Genomic DNA, 21,431 nt, shown 5'->3' with positions numbered 1-21,431 from the left:
TAGAGGCTGGGAAATATAAGAGCATGGGGCCAAGCAACTGGCAAGGGCCTTGGGGCTGCATTGTCCCATGTAAGAAAGCAAAAGGGGAAGAGAGCATGCACAGGAGAGAGGAAGGGGCCAAATTCATCCTTTTTATCAGAACCTCACTCCTGCAGTAACTAACCGTCTGGCACAATAACAGCATTAATTCGTTCATGAGGGCTCTCACGTCTTAATGGTCTCACCTCTCACCACTGTTACACTGGGCCCGAAGTTGCCAACACATGAACTTTAGGAGACACATTCAAACCATAACACAAACACATCAATCAGTTGGATGTGTATGTCCCAAATGTGTACTATATGGAAGAGAATAGTGGTTGCCAGGAGCTAGGAGGAGGGAGAAATAAGAAGTTCTTGTTTAATGAGAAGTGTGAGAAGATGAAAACATGTTCTGGGGATGGATGATGGTGGTAGTTGTGCAACAATGCCAGTGTTCTTAATGTCACTGAGCTGTACATTTGAAATAGTTAAAATGGTAAATTTTATGTTATGTATATTTTACTACAATGAAGTATCATACGGAACACTAGTTCCAAGAAGAGTTAATAGGTATTGTATTTTTTTAAAAATCCTATCCTCAAATAAACAAGGGAAAATTGGGTTAAAATAACATAGGTTTCTTTTCTACAGACTTTCTGAGCCTTTCGTATACTAATATGTATCATGAATCTTGAAGAGAAATGTGGTGTCTAGAATTTCCCAACTCTATTTAAGCACAGAGTATCTTGTGGGGCTCTTTCCTGGAACCCACTCAAGACAATGGTGATACAGAAAATAGAGTATTTACTATGATGGATTATTAAATTTACTGTCATTTTTTTTGTAGACAGCTAAAACAAAAAAGAAAATGCAATCAGTTATAGATCGGAAAAGGAAACAATTTTCTTTTTCCTTGTGCCAAAATCACTTCTTTAAAGGAGTGATTGTGCGAATCCTTCTATGAAGAAACAAAGCAAAAGAAAGCATCTTCAAGAGTTTTACAGAAGGCACAGAAAGGTTCTTCGTGTAGCATTTTCTAATATCAACCCTCAATAAAATACGAACCTATTACTAACAATGTCTAAGTTGATGGGGAGAATTTGGATATCTATGAAGAACATTATAGAAGTAAACTTATGAATTAGAGAATGATGGTTATAAAAATGAACTTTGATTTCCTGTCAATAGAATATATGGCCATAATACTAATAAATTGACTTCTCTTATGGCAGTCCCAGAAAACCAGGGTCTTCAGATTTTGGTGTTTTATGTCATGCTGTAGTTTTCTTAATAATTTTCAGTTTTCATTTCTTTGCAATGGGGAACATAAGGACAATATTATGATTTTTTTCATTACAATTTCTTCCAATATTGAAGAGATAACAGTCTAATATTTATGCTGATTTTAAATCTTTCAATCTGAGACACATCCAGAGGCAGTTTTTAATTACCGTCTCTGACAAACTATATAGCCATTATGACTTTCCAAAAATCTCTCACAAAATAGCCTGGAAACTCCCACCTAAAACAATCGTTCCTGTTTGTGAGCTTTTCTGACAGACCGGGCTGGCCAACTGTGTCATAATGTATGGCTGTAATTAGGCATTTTGACGGGAAAGAGACTTGTTTATGTTCCCAGCCAACGTGCCCTGCCAGGTTTCACAGCCTGAGCTGAAGAAGGAAACTGAACAGAGGAGCACAGAAGAAGCGGAGAGCTCCGTCAGACACGAACTACAAATCTCTGCTGCAACCGGGAGCCTGGGGTCTGTGTCATCCATGCCCATACTTGCTCTGTGACATCAACTGCATGGACTCAGGTGATGGAACTAACACTGACATTTGCTGTTGTAAAAGGCGCCCGTGCTGGAGGTTCTCCTTCGGCATTTCCAGTCTTGGCCAAGATACAGCCATCCATCTGGTCAACCACGCCGGAAAGCTCGGGAGCTGCCTTGATCTCTCCTCCTTCGCCATCTGTATCCAGTCCCTCCCGTGTGCGCTCTGTCCCACCTCAGAAGAGTGTTTGGACAAAATCTAGCTCTCTCCATCTCTGTGACCACCTTCCATGCTTTTGCTTCTTCATTTTTTCCTGGACTGTTTTTCTTGACCTTAGATCGTTTTGCCCAGCTTGAGTCTAACTCTTTTTAACTCAACTTTTAATCTGCTGTCCAAGTTAGTTTTCTAAATCACAGATTATCCGGTGATCCCACTTTTCCTAAAATACCCCCTTGATCCTAATCACCTTCACCATTATTTCCCAAAATGAGTTCTGGAAACACCAGTGCTACAGAATTTCTATAGGTATTACTTGAAGTAGGAATTTTGTGTGACTGACTAACTTTGGGAATGCCGAGTTGAAAGATGTGTTTATTCTTCTTTAGTATAAAACTTCCCAGAACCTTTAAAGTGCTCCCGTATATCACGTGGCTCCAGGAGGTCGGGTGTAGTCCATGGGTCTTCCCAAACACCAATTCTGGAACTCTTTCCAAGGCCTATATTTCAGGGGTTCTACGGAACACGCTTCAGAGGACACTGGCCTATAATATAGCATAAATGTCTTCAAGCTCTGTCCCTAAAACTCCCTTTTCAGCTCTGATGATGTGAATTGGGACACAATACAAACAATAATTGGTTTCCTCCTCTGTCTTGTCCATTTTCACATGTGGTAGTGCAGACCCTTTCTCAAAAGTTCTCGTCTTCTGGGTCGGGGGAGATTAGCAAGTGACTGCCTCCAGGTGAAATGAAAATAGTGTCAGCCTTGCATGTGGAAGTGACATGATACCTGTGTTTGGGAAGGCTGAGAAGATGGAAAGCTGGAAGCCTTGAACTTGACAAACTGCTCTCTGCAATGAGAGTGCTGCCACAGTACAAGTTGCCGTTGGTGGCAGCTGTCACGGTGCCGATACTGGCTCCGCTGACTCAAACAAGCCACCGGGAACCAACAGGAGTTTTTCTGTTTTAGCAAGTCCAGAAAACTTGCCCCTGAGGTTATTAATGTGAAACTGTTTGAGCTCTTATTGCAAGCTACGCGCTCCCAGCGCCCCCCATCTCCACTCCCCAGCACTGGACAGTCACCTTCTCCCCACACACACTGGGCCACTCCCTGCAGTTGCTGTGCTGGCATCTCAGCAAGACTGATCCCAAATGATCTTGAAATCTGTCTCTGACACCCTGCCTGTGGGAGCCTGAGTGAGAAGCAGCCCACACGGTTATACCTCAGTGAAGGAGAATGCGGCTGAGAAGAACAGGGAGTGGAAGAGCTTTGATTCTACCAGTTTCCATTCAGAACCTTCCAGGGCCCTCTATTATCTAGCCATGATGACTCTTAGCCTGGCAGCAGGGAGCCCCATGATAGTCCTACCCCTCTAATTATCTGGGCAGCACAGTGATTCAGCGTGAGCAACGGAGGCATTCTCTGAGGCAAACCCTACCTCTAAGGGACACTAACCTCTCTGAGCCTTGGTTTCCATGTCTGTAAATAAGAGAGAATGATAATAATAGTGCCCATGATAGCTTTGAGATAATGCATATAAAGTGCTTAGCACAAAGCTCATCACATAGCAAGCATTCAATAAATCAGGAGTTTGTAAACCCTGACTTGTGGGCCAAATTCAACCCCCCACTTGTTTTTATAAATAAAGTTTTATTGGAATGAAATGCAGCTACGCCCATATTGTCTATGGCTCCTTTCCTGCTACAGTGGCAGAGTTAAGTTATTGCAATAGAGACTATGTTGCCCACAAAGCCTAAAATATTTACCATCTGGCCCTTTACAAAAAAATTTTCCAATCCCTGCAATAAATGCTAACCTATTATTAGTTTACTCTGCTCAAACCACACCACTCCACTTCCTTGAATGAGCCCTGTAATTTCCTCCTCTGTCCCTTGCTCAGGGATTCTCTTCACCTAGAATGCCCTTGCCACCCACCTGGACAGCTGAAACATCTAACACAACACCTGACTCTAGCAACGCTCCATGGATGTTTCTTCCTTCTCTTTCCAGCTCTGAAATACTATAACTCTAAGATTCTCTTGATCCTGTTACAACTGAAAGTGATTCTTCCTAACATCAGTTTCTTCATTTGTGCAAACTTATGACACTATTTCCAGATATGGTGTTATATGTCCTTGTCTCTTTTTTTTAATAAGATCTCAATAAATATTCATTAAGTGAATGACAGTCATATGACATCATAATATAAGTCTCTGTGTCCCTGGACCTGCTCTCCTCCACCCTTCAGGAATCAACTCAAGCATTATCTTCTGCGGGAAGCCGTCACTGAGCCCACAGTTTACAGAGGTGTGTGGTCACAGTGCAGCACCACAAAGACCCAGTCTGGTCGGGGCTGCGTCTGAGTCCAGAGCAGACACTGACGAGATGGTGAGGCCATTTCTCTGTTACTCCCCTGGGATAACTGTTCACGCAGTGCTGAATTCACTTCACACAGGGACCCAAAACCCTTCTTGACATCTCCTTTGGCATCTCCTTTGGCTATTGTCTTCCTCTCCTCATCTTCCTCCTCCTCCTCTTTCTCCTTTTTCTTCTTCCCTTTTCTTTAAAAACTTGAAATGCATCATGCACAGAGCAGTTGTAGTATGTATACATGTATGCATAGGTACATATCTATAGTTTAAACAATATGTAGCTAATACATAGTTTAAATAATAGTAAAACCAATGCCTATGTGACCACTACCCAGCGTAAACAATAGGCCGTCATTGGTAACTGGGACACCCCCTGAGTACTCATCCCTGTCACACCCTCTCGCTCTCCATCTTCCTCCATGGGTAACCACTATCTTGATTTTCATGTTATTTGTTAACTTTTCTTTCAGTTCCACCCCGCATGTGTGTATCTCTAAACAGTATATTGTTGACTTTTGTCTGTTGTTCAACATCATATAAATGGATTCATACTTGATGCATTCTTCTATAACTTGCTTTTTGCGCTTTCTACTTTGTTTTTAAGATTCACCAATATTGATGCATGGAACTGTGATTTCTTCCTTTTCACTACACACAGCATTCTGTGGTTTGAGTATAACAAAATTTATTTATCCAATCCACTGCAGGTAGACATATTGGGTTACTTTCAATTTTTACCATTGTAAATAATGATACTATACACATTCCTGCAATTATATCCCTTGTAGTGGAATTGCTGAGTTGCAGTGATGTTAAACTTTGCTCATTAAAGCTAAATGGTTTTCTGATGCAACTATGCCATTTCACACTCTGAACAGCATTGTATGAGAGTTCTCTTTGATTCATCAGCAACACTTCGTATTGTTTTGCTCCCTATTTTTTTGTCAATTAAATGAGTATACAATGATACCCATAGTGGCTTTAAAATTTATATTTCCCTTCTTGCTAATGAGGGTGAACATTTTTTCAGAAGTTTATTGGCCATTTATGTTTTCTGTGAAACGCTTGTTCATGTCTTTTGCCCATTTTTCTTGCGTCTTTTTCTTAGTGATTGATTTTTTTTTTCCATTGACTTTTTGCTATCTTTTTCTTATAGATTCACAGGAATCTTTTTTTAAGATATTCTGGATTCTAATCTTTTTTTATTATGTGTGTTGCAAATAGTTTCTCTGGAACTCCTACAGGGTCCCTGTTGGGTGAGCCTGTCCCAAAGGGATTTGTGCCCCAAGTATCAAATCTAGTGACTTAGCTCAGAGTATCAGAGTCTGGGACACTGAAGATACACGATGCAGTCAGAGTCAATCCCAGTTTTCCTGCTGGGCCAGTACCGACGTGTGAAAGCCTGCAATGCTTCCATCCAGGTGCTAGTAACCAGCACTAGACTTCTAGGGTTCCAGTGTCCTGGACAGCATCCTCAGAATCACATGCAAGTGTTTGGTTGCTCCTTCTTCACTAACAGTTCTCAGCAGCATCTGAGCGGTTCTGAGTTCCCACAAGTCGCCCCCTGCTTGCTGTGCCCAGAGCTGGGTGGTGCAGGGAAGCTGAGGAAGCCTAATGACCACTCCTGTGGGCAGCATCCAGAAACTCTCTGCTCAGCAAACAGCCTTTGGCTGATCATACTTAGCTCTTCTATTAGGGTCTCAGCTGAGCCCTTTAGCAGCAGGCTGGCTCTGTCAAGGCCCAGCCAGGTAAGAAATAGCTTGCAGTCAGCTCACTTTGCCTGCAGAAAGCCAGGCAGTGTCACGCTCCGCGGCATTGCACTTGCAGCCCCCTCTAGGCTGTCATCTAATGGGCAGCGAGGCGGGACACAGCTCCCTGAAGAGGACCCTCAAAATGCAGCAAAATAAAGCCCATCAATACCCCCTGCAGTGTGTGAGTAACAGAGGACTTGGAAATAGCCCTATTGTCAATACGTGTCCCTACTTGAAATAGAAAAACATGGAAATGAAGTCCTAAACTGAGTTCTCCAAAAGGTAAATATGCAACCTGATCTTACTTCAACCTTGATTTACAAGAATTTTTCCAGATCTGAGAAAAGTTCTCCAAATTAAACATCTGAAATTGATTCTGTTGGCATGTTTGAAAACATGCTTCTCCTCTGCTCCAGCTATTTAAAAATTCTAGGGGTGAAAGAAAACCTGGTCCTTTATATTCTGTTGATGCCTTTAGTGCTTGTAAGGGTAGGCTTCCTTTCTGGAGATACATTAATTATCCCCACTGGAACTACCTTCAATTATCTGCTCATTCAAACAAGGCAGACTATCAGTAAATGAAATCTCTGAGTACCACAAAAACGTATTTTAGTTATTGATTTAAACTTCTTTTCCCAGGAAAAGTAGAAAAAGAGCATCATAGTTGTTTCCATTTTTTTAACCTAAATAGAGGTGTCCTTTGCCAATGAAATAAGACGAAGCGAGAAAGAAGGAGAAACCACATCCAGAAACTTAGTAAATCCACCCTCCTATAGAGTTGGCAAAAAGAGATCAGCTTCTTAAAAAGAAATAAGATTCTTGGCCGGGCGCAGTGGCTCACGCCTGTAATCCTAGCCCTCTGGGAGGCCGAGGCAGGTGGATTGCTCAAGGTCAGGAGTTCGAGACCAGCCTGAGCAAGAGTGAGACCCTGTCTCTACTAAAAATAGAAATTATCTGGACAACTAAAAATATATATAGAAAAAATTAGCCGGGCATGGTGGCACATGCCTGTAGTCCCAGCTACCTGGGAGGCTGAGGCAGGAGGATCGCTTAAGCCCAGGAGTTTGAGGTTGCTGTGAGCTAGGCTGATGCCACGGCACTCACTCTAGCCTGGGCAACAAAGTGAGACTCTGTCTCAAAAAAAAAAAAAAAAAAAAGGAAATAAGATTCTTCCAATAGTAATAAAAACTAAAGAGTACAGGAACAAAAAAAAAATCCGAGTGACATGCCTGGAAGTGTTTGCACTACTCCCATTTCCTGCTAATTTGTACCATGGACCTAAGAGGATTCCCACACACTGGAAAAGCCATCGCGGCATTAAATTCCAGAGCAACAAATGTGACATTATCAGGGAGGCCGCCCCGTTGTCCTCGTCTTTCACCAGAGGACACGAGAGTATGAAATGGATACAGCCAATCGGAGCCAGAAAGGACAGGGACACATAAATAATGGAAGGAAGAGATAATTAAAGGAAAGGGAGGGAGGGAGGAAGGGAGGGAGGGAGGGAGGAAGGGAGGGAGGGAGGGAAGGAAGGAAGGAAGGAAGGAAGGAAGGAAGGAAGGAAGGAAGGAAGGAAGGAAGGAAGGAAGGAAGGAAGGAAGGAAGGAAGGAAGGAAGGAAGGAAGGAAGGAAGGAAATGGGACAAGGTGTGAGTCGTGCTGAGCTAGGTTACAGAGCGATGTGAAAACAACCTATCACTCAGCACTGCCCATTCTGTCTTAAACGGGCCTCTGACTTGCCTCTTCTCTCTGCCCCCAAATCAAGGCCACATCCTGTCTTACGTGGAAGCCGTGGCAGACTCTCCAACAGACGTGCTGCCTCCACCTCTCCCTCCGCAATCAAATCCTCCACACACTTGCACAGTGCTCTTTCCAAAGTGCAGGTCAAATCCGAACAGCTCCCCAGTGCCCACAGCATAAAATCAAAACTGCTTGGCATGGTGCACACGGCCCTTTACGATCTGACCTTGCCTCTCCCGCCAGTCCAGCGCTTCCCGAGTGTGTTTTCGGGAATCCTAATTCTCCGGGACGTTACAGGCACACCCACACAAAATGGTTTCCTGGTGAAATAAACTGAGGAAATGCTGGCTCACGCAAGATTCACTGCAGGATTTCTCAGAGCCTTTTCAATGCTAATAACCACGGTGAAGCTCCAAGGGTGTCTAATAAATACTGTGGTGCTCCAGCTAAATCCCCTCTTGGGGGTGGATGCACCTATCCCCCAGCAATCCTGGCCACTGACCACTCGCAGCCAACTGCCTAGAGCTCTGGCCCTCACTGGGACTGTCCCCAGGCACAGAGAACTGTCTCATCCCAGGGTGTGCCTCCTCCCCGGGGGCTGCCCACAGCCTGTGACTACGATACAAGGGCCTGGCCCACTTGCCTCCATGTGGGACTGTGCAGGGGCCATGGCAGCCCTCGAGCTCTCCGTGGGGTAGGCTGAGGCCTCGGTGCCAACCACACTGTCAGTGTGGAGGCCACGGGCATGTGCCCTGAAGAACCCCAACTGCAGGGAGAATTGACCCTGGGTCCCTTGTTTTGAAACTCACTCCATGTTTGCACTGACGCCAGGCCTATCATGGGCTGCTGCCAGCCAGTGACCTGGATGTCAGGGGTCCTAAGACAAGCCCACTCCCGGAGCCACGGGTGTCTCTGCCAGCAGACTTGAGCTGAGGCATTTCCTGATAGCAATCTCGAACGCTTCCTCCCACCCTTCACCAGCTCCAGGGATGCTGGTAAATGTTCACTAACTGTGTGAGTTTATTACAAATTGTGCTGATACAAAGAATGTGTGACACCCAATTTATAAATAATAATAAAATATACAACATTGTTTATTGTCAGCTCCTAAAGCCACTGCTTCTCTCTGTAGTCAGCCTAGAGTCACTGGGGACAATTGAGTGTAGTTCCAACGGGAATGTTGATTGACATTTCTGTTTATGTTAATGGAAAAGGCAAAAGTAAAACCAAAAATATATGCATCAGAACTTCACTTGTTAGACAATGACATGAGTGAGTTCTTCGTTGAGTCAGATAAGGGTTTTCAAGTACCGGAAGAATATATCTTCGATTTTTGTGCTATTCGCTATGTCATAGCTACAGACATGACATACTTTTTAGGTTTAATATGCATTTTAAGCATTTTCTCCATCACTTTCTTATGCCTAACAATCAAGAATACAATAAGTCAGGCCTTGATATGAAACATTTGTCAATTTTTGTGATGCAAAACGTCCTTCTGTGGCTGATGTCAAGCCATCAGCACATGGTCCCAACACGCAGAGCTGGGAAGAGATGGGCCCCATTTCCCTCCCCTCCCCATCACACGGTATTTCCACCAAACAGCTGCAACAGACCTAAGTGACCTCGAGAGCACAGATAATAGTAAATTGTCATAAAATAATTGGGAAATGATGACTTTTGAGTATTTAGTACCTCTGCATTTAATATGATTTACTTAATTATGAGTTTACATGATTTAGTTTCTAATAATGCCTGTGTTTAACAACTGGCTTGCAAAATTCCTGAAAGTTTAACAGCCAGCTTCCATGAGCCTAGCACAAGCCAGCTGCAACACAGCAGCTTCTCTCCCTCTTCCTTCTTCTCGGGGCTACACTCCGCTGCAGTCTAACAGCTCTTCCAGCCTCCGGGTCCCTCCCTGTTTCCTGCCACACAGGCATCTCCACTGATAAAATCATGGCACCATTAGCCCCATCATGGTGTCTGCTTCTCAGAGGCTCCTACTAACACAAGCGGGACCAGGAGGGGTCAAAGAAGGTCAGATGGTGACTTGACGCTGGCTCACCCAATGCCAGCAGGTGAAGAAGATGCCATCCTGATTAGTAGGTGGGATACAAACAGCCCCGGCACAGGTGGAGGGGAAAACCATGGCAGGTGCGATGATGCAGGCATTTGGGAAATGTGGGCGAGTGATGGCTGCACGGACAGCAGAGTCTCACTGACACCGTGCATGGACATGTCCAGAGGCCGAGAGCTGTCGGTCAACACGTGGTTGGCAGCTAGAAGGGTGAACAGAGAGCTTGGGTGGCAATGACAGAGCAAGGACAGACCCAATTCAACAGCTCACAGAGTCCAGAGACATCTGGCCCCTCCACCAAATCAAGTCTGTTACGTGAAGGTCAGAGCCCTGGTAGAGGTTCTGAAAACTGGGCCAAGGACATCTGGATGGATGCCCCTGAGGATGCTGGCTCTACAACCCCGCTGAGTGTACAGAGGTGATGTTCTTTTCCCTAGTCAGGGAAACATGACAGAATCCTCTCCCCACAGAGCAAGAGGATGTCACATCCCCTTCAGGAGCTGCCCCCACCTCCTCCCCTGGCTGCCAGGCTGATAACCCGAGTTAAATCCCAGAATCTTCCCAGCTGGGACTGATAAGGGAGGACCTAAAGAATTGTAAGCACTGGCTGACGCGTACTGGCAAAGCCAGCGGGTACTCCTGGGATTGGGTTTAAGAAGGTCTGATGAGGGGAGGGGGCCAGAACAGAAGGCTGGATAAGCAAGAACCCATGGACTTGGGGGCACTCTCTTAGGACACAAGATTCAACACCCCAGCGAGGACCCCGGGGAGGGCCAAACGCACAGCTGGGACAACTCCCAGAAGCCCGGGAAAAACAGTGGCCAACTCTAGGCAAAGTGGAAATGCCAAGTTTGCCTGGAAAACAGAGGAAGGAATGAAAAGGCTGGAAGGAATATATTCTGTAAGGCCCAATGACTACTGAGGATTGTGTCCCAGGAGATGGCCCAGACGACATCCCCTTCACCAAGGCCATCTGGAGTGCCCTGGAGAGAGGGGCACCAGCACCACTAAGAAGGCTGATGTGGCTCTTTTCTGCAGGCTGGGACGATGCTAGTGGAGGCGGTCACAGAGGTGGGGTCACTCACAGCCATGAGGATAATGGGTCCATCGACAAAATAGAGGCCACGTGCTTACACTGTGGCAGGTGAAGATCCTCACTGGCCTGACACTTGGACCGTGTGTGAACTAAAGGGCAGCTGTTGACTACTGCTAGCCAAGGCATGTACGTTGTTCTAAGATACTGAGCTTGCTTGCTTTCTTTCCTTCTTTCCTTTCATTCAAAGCTCTTAAGCAAGAAATTTTGTCACAATGAGAGTGAAAAAACTAAAAAAAAAAAAAAAAAAAATTAGAGGCTCGGTCTAGGAGGTCCAACATCCAACAAATATGAGTTCCAGAAAAAAAAGAACAAAAAAAAAAATAGAGGGACGAGAACTATCAAAGAACTAAATTTACCAGAACTAAAAGACGTAACTTTTCAGATTGACAAAATTGACTAAGTGCTCAGGACAAGAAATAAGAAATAAATATAAATAAACCACACAAGTCAGGTCACACTGCAGTAAAATTTCTGCAAAAAGAGATAGAATAACCTAAAAATTTACAGACAAAGGAAAACCAAAAGGTTTAACTGTACTCAGCAGCACACACAAAAAAGTATCCACACTGTGTGAACCAGGCCGTACAAATCATATTAGGTCCACAGGAAGCAGGATTTTGAGTCAGGATTTGTGGGTACTCAGATTCTCTGCATCCCTCTGGGGCTTTGACTTCAGAGGGTGGCAGAAGAGACACCTCTGTCTTGGCTTCTCCGGAGGAGGGCCCTGGGAAAGGTCCTTCTTAGATCCATGAGGTGGAATCGGGCTCTGGATTCATATTCAAAGGATATTCTTCACAGAAGATCAAAAAGCTATTTTTAAAATGAGAAAACAAAATCATAAAGACAGCAAAATAAATGATCAAAACCAAAGAGTATTAAATACATGCTTCTCTCACCACTCTGGCAAAAGCCTTTCAGGCAAGCATTCATGCCCCTGTGTACGCTGCTCAGGACAGATGCCCAAATACGTAGAAGCCGACCGTGTTACTGCAAGTTAAAGCTGATGGGAGCCACAAACACCATGGGGAGGCACAGAGCTCACAGCCATGACACGCCTGGGCTTAAAGCCCAGCTCTCCACTTTGCTGTGTGACTTTGAGCAAGTTACTTCACCTCTCTGAGTTTCCGTTTCCTCATCTGCAAACTATAGATAAGAACCCTTACATGTACTATAAAAAAGACATCTGCACCCGAATGTTTATAACAGCACAATTCACAATTGCAAAGATGTGGAAACAACCCAAGTGCCCATCAATACATGAGTGGATTAATAAAATGTGGTATATGTACACCATGGAGTACTACTCAGCTATAAGAAACAATGGTGATATAGCACCTCTTATATTTTCCTGGATAGAGCTGGAACCCATTCTACTAAGTGAAGTATCCCAAGAATGGAAAAATAAGCGCCACATGTACTCACCATCATATTGGTTTCACTGATCATCACCTAAGAGCACATTTAGGAATAACATTAATCAGGTGTCTGGCAGATGTGGGTGGGGGGAGGGGATGGGTATATACATACATAATGAGTGTGATGCACACCATCTAGGGGATGGACACGCTTAAAGCTCTGACTGGGGGGTGGGGGCCAAAGGCAATATATGTAACTTAAACTTTTGTACCCCCATAATATGCTGAAATAAAAAAAAAGAACACTTACTTGTTAAGAGTTGCTGTTGAGAGTATGGACAGCACCCACAAAATGCTTAATGCAGTGCATTTTGTACATGCTATCATTATTAAAATGCTCAGTACCAAAAATTAAATGGGAAAACCAAGGCACTGAGGTTCTCTAACTCTCTTAAGCCTATATGACTGCCTTGCGCTGAATGAGATTCGGAATCCACTTCTTCTGGTTTCTGAACCAGGTCTTTTGAATCCCGTATCATACTAACAATCATCAATGACCTGAAAAACCATCCAAAGCACCCCTGGTGCTGACAATGACATTTTCCATGATGAAAGCAAAATTGTAATGTGCTTTTAGGTTTGTACCTGGCAGATACTTTTAGAAAATTATTTAAATTTCCAATATAATGATGACTGTTTCTTCTCCACTGCTTTCTTTTAAAATAATCAAAACCAGCTGAAAGTACAGATGTAAAATATTTCTCTGAGTGCTGCGCCATTTTGATGGAAGCTGACAGATTAAAATTCCTAACAAATACACCCACTGTGGAATGCTAAAGTACACTTTCGGGCAATTTTTCAGAGCAATGGATTCAATTTATTCTTGTCACCATAGCAACAAGAGGAATCACTCTATTATTTTCATCATAGCATTTCCAATTATTTTCTCTCACAATTTAGGCCATAGAAAAATCTAGAAAGAATGGTGTTGACCACAAAACGAACTATAAGCTCATAATTTCTTCCCTGGATTAAAGGTTGCTCCTGGGTAGCTAATACCCTTTGCCACCATGAATCGAACATAAAGTCTCTAGATCTTAAAAAAAAAAAAAAAAAAAACCTTGTCACTTTTTCCCTTTTGAGTTGGGGGAAGCAGGAAATGAGAGTATTTTGCCAATTACATAAACTAAGAAAATTTAAATTAATTTTCAGAGAGCTTTTCTTTTTTTGAGTAAGAATAAATAATTAACACTGAGTAAAAATAAACAATTAACACTAAGCTCCAATGATTATGGCCTCTCAATAATGACGCATGATTCCACCCTCTTCCTCTAAGTTGTCAAACTTGGTATATTGGGTTAAAATCACATGGCAACGACATATCCCTGAGATGGGAGCACCAGACTTGGGCCTTTTTGCAAGAGACAGAGGAAGAGACACAAAATAAGCACGGATTATTTATCAAACACAATAGCTGTTTGACCCCATAAGAAGAATGCCCCTGGAACACACAAGGATAAATAAACTCCTCCCGCAGAAACGAATACAAATGGCTTTCCCTTACGTGTAACCAGCACACGAAGGCCTTACCAGCGTTGGGTATAAAATAATGCCACAGGTTAATTCCCACCCTCTGGAATATAGGAATGGAACCCCTGCAGTCCATGTCCCCTTCCCACTCCTGCCACATCTCCGATCATCTCAAGGTGCAGCCTCGAGCAGGCTCAGAAACCTGCCCGCAACTGTGGCCCCCTTCCTACAGCTCCACGGTGCAGGCCACCACCTTCCCATCCTTTCTCCAACATTGTCCTGTCCCTTCTCCGAGTTCCTCACAGGGCAGCTGGACAGGGCGGTTACTTTAATAATTCTACAGAAAAGTCCAGGGGTAAGAGAAGATATGTTGTGGCCACTCTCAGAGCCCGTGGCTCTAGTGCAGCTCTGGCCAACAGAACTTCTGGCAATGATGGAAATGTTCTATATCTGCACCGTTCGGGACAGGAGCCACAAACCACATGTGGCTACTGAGCACTTTTTATGTGGCTACAGCAACTGGGGAACTGAAATTCAACTGCAGTTCATTTCATCGAGATGAGTTTATATTTAAGTAGCCATACGTGGCCAGCTGCTGCTGCTCTGGACAGCACAGGTCTAGATCTACCCTGAGAGTCCCTCAGGGAACACATCCCGGCCTCCCGTGCAACTTGCCGCTCTGCAGCCAGGAGCCAACTCCTTCCCCTCCGGGAATCCCAGGCCCAACTCTGTGAGGTCCTGGTTGCTTCCCTTCCTCTCCTGACCACAATGCCTGATGCAAGATCAGCTTCTTCCCAGATGCCTGGTGGTGAAAACATCCACTTCTCTCGAGGGACACCTCACGCCCTGCTGCATGGGGCACGATCTCTCCCATGACCCTCAGTTCACCAGCGGATTCAAAGCACAACAGTCCAACAGCAGAGCACTCTGGGTCATTCCTTCTCAACAGTCTCTACACTGAGCACAGAGTGCCATCCTGTTCCTTTTTTAAATTTATTTAATTTCACAAATACTATAAAAATGGATTTTCCTTGTAGACACCTACAACTACAGATAAGGCTGAAGTCTCTTTTGTTACCCACTTCAACTGCCAACTTCCTCACCCCTTGTTATCAGTCCCCATTCTTCCAGAACTTTCCCCATGCATACACACGCAGGTTTCTGTGCCCCAAAAGAAAATGGGGATAGCATTGTTTGAGGTTCTTCTTTTTCTCTCTCTTTATACAGAGATGGTATCCTACTTGACGTATCGTTCTGCTCCTTGCTTCTGTCATTTATCAACAAGGTGCATAAAACATGTGGATCTCCCATTTTTGCTTTTAACTGTGAAATCCTTGTTCTCCCAGGAGGCCACTGCCTTCTTAGCACTCTCAGCTGTTAGCCACTTTTTCTTCCACAGCCCCCTCCAAGGTGCCCAGAGTTTTGAACCTCGTGTCATCAGACTGTCTTCCACTTCACCTATTGCTGCTATCACCGACCAACCCCAGGTCACCCTAACTTAGCACTTGGTTCACTGTCATTCTCCTTAGTACTAGCCTGTCTTGATTCTCAGTGAATTTATACACACTCTGGCCTCTCGGTTTCTTGGCCCGTCCTCTGCCATTGATTTTTCCCCACTGGAACCCCCCTACCCAACTCAGGCATTCACATCGATGGTAACACCCTGGACCTTTTCATTACCAAGAACCGCAACCTGACATCACCTCTACAGCAAGCATCCGCTCTCAGGCAGCTGTCTTCTGCCTCTCCACTCCCCTCCCGCCTGTGCCCGGCACCCTTGGCTATGCTGGACCCTCTGATCCAGTGACCCTAGCCCCTTCCCACTGCCCGTATATTCTGACAATCTCTTCCATTTTTACTCCATTTATACTCCATGGCAGTCACTATAATTTATCCCCTGCATGTACCCTCAACTCCCTTCCTTCACTTTTGTTTTGTCATACTTGCTTGGCAAAAGTAAAGCCCTAGTTAAATCCACTCCTCCACCTACTTCTTTCCTCCTCCCCTGCACTAATCGTGGCTGAAAAACAAATCCTGACCATGGTGACTGGTCCCAGCTTCACTATGTGACCACAAGACTCCCATGGCCCTAACACCAGCAGGCAGCCACAGCATACACCCCTAATCCATTCACTCCCCTACTCCCTCAGGAGATTGTTTCATAGCTTTTTTATTATCCTTAAACTTCCTACCCCTCTTCCTCCATCCCCACTCTTGGGTGATGCTCTTGCTTCATACTCTACTGAGAAAATTACAGCCATCAGAAGAAAACATCCATTTCTAGCAGAGCACTTGTACCCAAAGAAAGAACTCCCAAAACTCAACAATAAGAAAACAACCCTATTTTTAAAAATGAGTAAAAAACCTGAATATACACTTCACCATAGAAATATGTGAATGGCAAATAAGCAAATGAACAGATGTTCAACATAATCATTAAAGAAATGCAAATTAAAAATCATGAGATGCCACTACACACCTACTAGAACGACTACGAAAAAAAATGACAGCAAGTGCTGACGAGGATGTAGAACAACTGGAAACCATACATTGCTGGTGAGAATGTAAAATTGTGCCACACTTTACATATCAGTCTGGCAGTTTTTTATAAAGTTAAGCATACACTTGCTCTATGACTCAGCAATCCCACTCTGAAGTATCCTAAGAGAAATGAAAATGTATTTAACACAAAATCCAGTATGTAAATGTTTGTGTCAGCTTTCTCCATGAGCTCTAAAAACTACAAGCGACCCAGATATCTTTCATCTGATGAGTGGATAAATATATCATGGCACATCTATTTAATAAAATGCTACTCAGCCACGCAAAGAACAGGTTATTTATTCACGCAACAACATGGAAGAATCTCAAATGCATTTAGCTAAAGGACTAAAGCCAGACCCAAAAGCTACATATTGTATGAAAAGAAACAGAAAGATTTGCTTTTCTCGGATATTAAAACTTACAAAGCTTTGATAATTAAGCTTGTGCAATATTGGCTCAGAGCCAGAAAAATAGACAAATAAAACAGATCGAAAGGAATAAACAGATCCCCACATTTACAGAGACTTGATAAAGCACACAGATGGGACAGCAGACAGTGGAGAAAGGACTGTCCAATAGATGGTCCTGGGGCAATTGGGCCCCGGTAGAAAATTCTATTGCATGTAAAAAGAAATCAGTTCCAAAGGAATTAAAGACCTAAATATGAAAAGAAAAACTTAAATCTGCTAAATATAGAAGGTCTTCATGACTACTAAGTGAGAGTAAGTAACAAAAACAAATGTAAAACCAGAACAACTGGGAAGGCAGTTGCGTGCCTTTGTGTCTAAACCAGGAAGGACAGTCACAGTTCCGGGAACAGCTACCAGGTTAACTACTCTCCCAAGGCACTGCAAAGAGCATAAAACATTTCTGAAAGTGAATTCATAGTATATTCACATTATTCCTTTTTTATTTTAGCAAGATCTATTAAATACATTTGGAAACTCCTCTTGGATTCTCTTCAGATTCTTTTCATTCTTCTTTCATGGAAATTCTTTTTTTTTTTTTTTTTTTTTGCTTCTCCTCAGGAAATGGTACTTTTTCACATTTAGTTTCTAGCTCTTCTTTCATTTCAGCCCACTCACTCATTAACTCCCATTGTTTTCCTTTTAACTACTTCCTTAAAATAGGACCTTTGTTTATTCAATTTCAAAATCGTAATATATGTTCATAGAAATACTTTTTGAACTGAAAGAGAAAATCTTTTTCTGAAATATTTCAAATTTGGCCTAATATTTATGATCCCATAAATTATAATTTATGATGATATATATTTGTTTACCTGATCTATTTTTCCAATTATTTCTGAATGACTACATAAAAAAAATTTAACAGATATAACATGTGTGATCTGTGTGAAAAGAACTGTAAATTGTGCTTCAAAATTGATGTACTAAGGAACAAACTTGAATGTTTAAATTTTTTTAGATTTTTTTAATTACTGAATGGTGTAACTGTCAAGTAATTTAAACAGAGTTATATTTATACTTCATACTTTCCCACTTCTCCCCTGTAATTCACTCTTTTGCTTCCCCAGAGAAAGGGATACAAGTAAGAATGTTTGGATCCAGCCCTCACTTTGTTATAAAATCAAAGACCTGAGTAAATAGAGAATAATTCTGTCTTAAACCATGAGAGACCTGTCGTCATAATCAGACAGTAAATGTAATTACCAAAGATGAGCATTTAAGCCCTAAGTTCTTGCAATATAGGTGTTTCTGAAAGCACTAGTGTTTTACTCTGTTTCATACAGTTAGGAAAATGCCAATAAAATTTTCACTACTTGTTATCGTAATAAAGTAAATAGTGCTTCATTTCATTTTCTGAATTCTGTGCTCATTTTCTTCAGTAAGACTGAACATTGCTCTTAAAAAACAGACAGACCTGAAAATATATACAACTGTATTTATCCCCCCTTTTAGTTTCAAGGTGAAATTTCAAATTTTAAAATTGTAGCTACCTCAGATGATTACCAGAATAGGGCATAATGATATCTTGCATTTATGATTATTGATGCACCTTTTTATAGATTCATTTTTATGTTAAACTCTTTATTTTATATGCATTGATGAGCATAATTGTAATTAGTTGTCTAGTTCGGTAAATGAACATCTGGGATAATTTATGAATGCTTCTAATTTTTAGTTCAGGTTTGACATTTTGATATTGACTTGAATACTTTACACACCTTGCTGGATATATTTTATAACTCACATTTACAATGAAGAATATAGCTAGAGATATTTATAAGCACAAAGGTAAGTTTGCTCATTCAATATTTATTTCCTTCAAAGTGTAATGAGCTTCTACTACCCAAAAAGGACTCTCCAGCCTGGAAAGAAATTCCTAAGAATATTTGTTTTCTTCCAGTCAAATGTATTAATATTAAAGTTATAAAGGAGAAACTATTTCCTTTAAAACTTTAAGCTCAATTTATAAATCTTGCTATTTTATTTACAAATCTAACAAACTTTGTATAAAAAAGAACACTTATTTGTCCCTTTATTAATATTTCAATGAACTCTTACCTGACCAAATCACCTTTAAGTACGTAATAGTACTTAGAAAATTAAATTACCTTAGACATTTAAACTTTAATTACAAAATTAATTCATCTGGTTCTCTCACTTCAAACACCTAAGAAAATGTCTAAGGTTGGGTTCATCCGCAGCACACCCTGGGACAAGAATTCATTTAAAAGTGACTGATTAGGAAAAAATTGGTAGAGGAGTGGAGAATGGGGGTAGGAAGAGGAGAACTAGGGGTGCCACGTTGAGCAAAGTCCCATGTAGCGTAACTTTGACTTTGTCCCACAGAGGAGCTCTGAATACAATGTAGGTCACACTTGAGAATTGTCTTAATTGGCAGCAAAAAAGCTGAAGTATTTGTACCCCAGTACCCCTCAGTCTTTGGCCTATGACTGCCCCTGGGGGAATAAAAATTCTCTGATACTTCCAGCTGTGGCCGCCTGAGGGCAGCCCTCCAACAAAGACACACACGTCCCGACTATCCGGGGAGAAAACCCTTCAGGAAACGGGACAGGGATCATTGGGAACCTGGGCAGGGCACCGTCCACCCCTCCCATCACTCACATCCCTTTGAACTCTCACAGGTTCATTCCGATAATTCTTTAGGATGGTGGCTGATCACAATTTCTAGAATAAGATTTCCAAGAGAAAGTTTAGTAGAACAAGCTCCCACTTTGTCTTCAGCCTGTAACTGATTTCCATCTCCCTTCCGTACTCCCCACTCTAGATTTCGCTCATCCTAAGTCAGTGTTTGTCTGACAGGGTGACCCAGATGGTCATCTCTGAAGAGCCCGAACCCCTGGTTACCACACACCCTTGTCACGCTGTAGTTGCTATAATCGCCCATTAAACGTGCCCTGGTGGGTTCTAGACATACCCCTGTCTGCCCGCATCATGAAAACCTCCACATGATAACCTGACAGTGCACTGTTGATAACTCCCTCATTGCCTGTTGGCCCCCTGGCAGGAGACCAAAATGACCCGACTGGGAGGTACACATAGCTCTAAGTACATTGGCAACCTTCTTGTATCCCCTGATGAAAGTGTCCGCCCTGCCAAGCCTCACCAACCCAGCAGACATAAAGTTGCAAGTATAGGAAGCATCAATCCCCAGGTGGGTCACTGAGAGCGATGGTGAGAAGGGCCCCTCCAACTTCCACCGCTTGGTTCCCAGACGTACGTGGTGATGCTCTCAGGGACAGAGCACATGTGATAACTGTTGGTTCTGAGGTATGCACCATACCTTGAAGGACAGTACTCCAGCCCCCCAGGGCGTCATCTCCAAGCTGGTGCCAAGCTGTGCTTTTAAGAGGACACTCTAATGTTCTTGCAGACCAGCAGCTGGACCTGGCTCCTGGCTGGGCTGGCTGAAAATGGAGTTGCCACTGCTCTATAATCCAACCCAGGAACGGCCTTGAAAAGTGGTGGTGAGGGGAAATCCTTTCAGTAGGCAGAGATTTTGCTTTGTATGAAGAGCACAGTGTCCCAAGTAAAGGTTAAGAATATACGTGGGCGTGGCTGGGTGGTCAGGAGCAGGGAAGGACCAAGACGACATGATTGGGGAAAAGCAGTTTGAGAAAGAGGCTTGTGATATGGAAGTGGCATGACCAGCAGATCCCTTGGTCATGTGTGCATTGTTGCACCTACTTAGCTATAAAGTGGGCCCCTTGATGTGAGGCAATGTTTTGCAAGATCTCGTATCGATACACTGAGCATTTTGTGTGCCCTTAGATAGTGGTGGCAGAAAATTTAAACCCATACCCGGAAGATACACCAGTTCTGGTCACACAAAAAATCACTGCCACATATATCCAAGGTGGAAAGTATCAAATAGAATTAACTTGCCACCAGGTGGCTAACTATTCTCCTGAAGAGATTGTACCGTAGCATTGGGGCCCACTATTAGCCTCTGCTGCCGAGAAGGAGAGCATAGAGCTACATTAGCCTTGGTGACAGGGATTCAGGTCTGTCCAGCCCATGCACAGCCTCCCTCTCCCACCAAAGCCATTCCACTCACTGGCCCACTGTGCGAACACTGGGACGGCTGAGGACAGAGGCTGGCTGACATCCAGAACGTGAGTCATCCTGTCCACCTGGTTGTTTAGCGCCTTCTCTGGAGTCGATGCTCTGGGTGGGCCTCAAGTTGACACCAAAGTCTTACACTCTGGATCATTCCCATAGGTATCGCAGGCCTCTTTCTGCATACCTCTTTGCAGATGACTTCCTCCAGGGTCCTGACAAACCAGGCAAGCCTTAGCCACTGCTCAGGAGTCCAAGTGTATCCTTGTCTGGGGCACTTATCTCTCCACATGAAGCAGAAGCTCTGTGTGAAAAGAACGTCCACTCAAATGAACTTCAGAGCCATGTCTGAGTCAGGGTGTATTGCAATAGGAGTCCATTTTTGGCTCACCCCAAGATAGTAAAACAA

This window comes from Lemur catta, chromosome 11 (assembly GCF_020740605.2).
Source record: "Lemur catta isolate mLemCat1 chromosome 11, mLemCat1.pri, whole genome shotgun sequence".
Lineage (NCBI taxonomy): Eukaryota > Metazoa > Chordata > Mammalia > Primates > Lemuridae > Lemur > Lemur catta.
The sequence above is the reverse complement of the archived record's forward strand: the minus strand, read 5'-3'. Positions refer to the sequence as shown.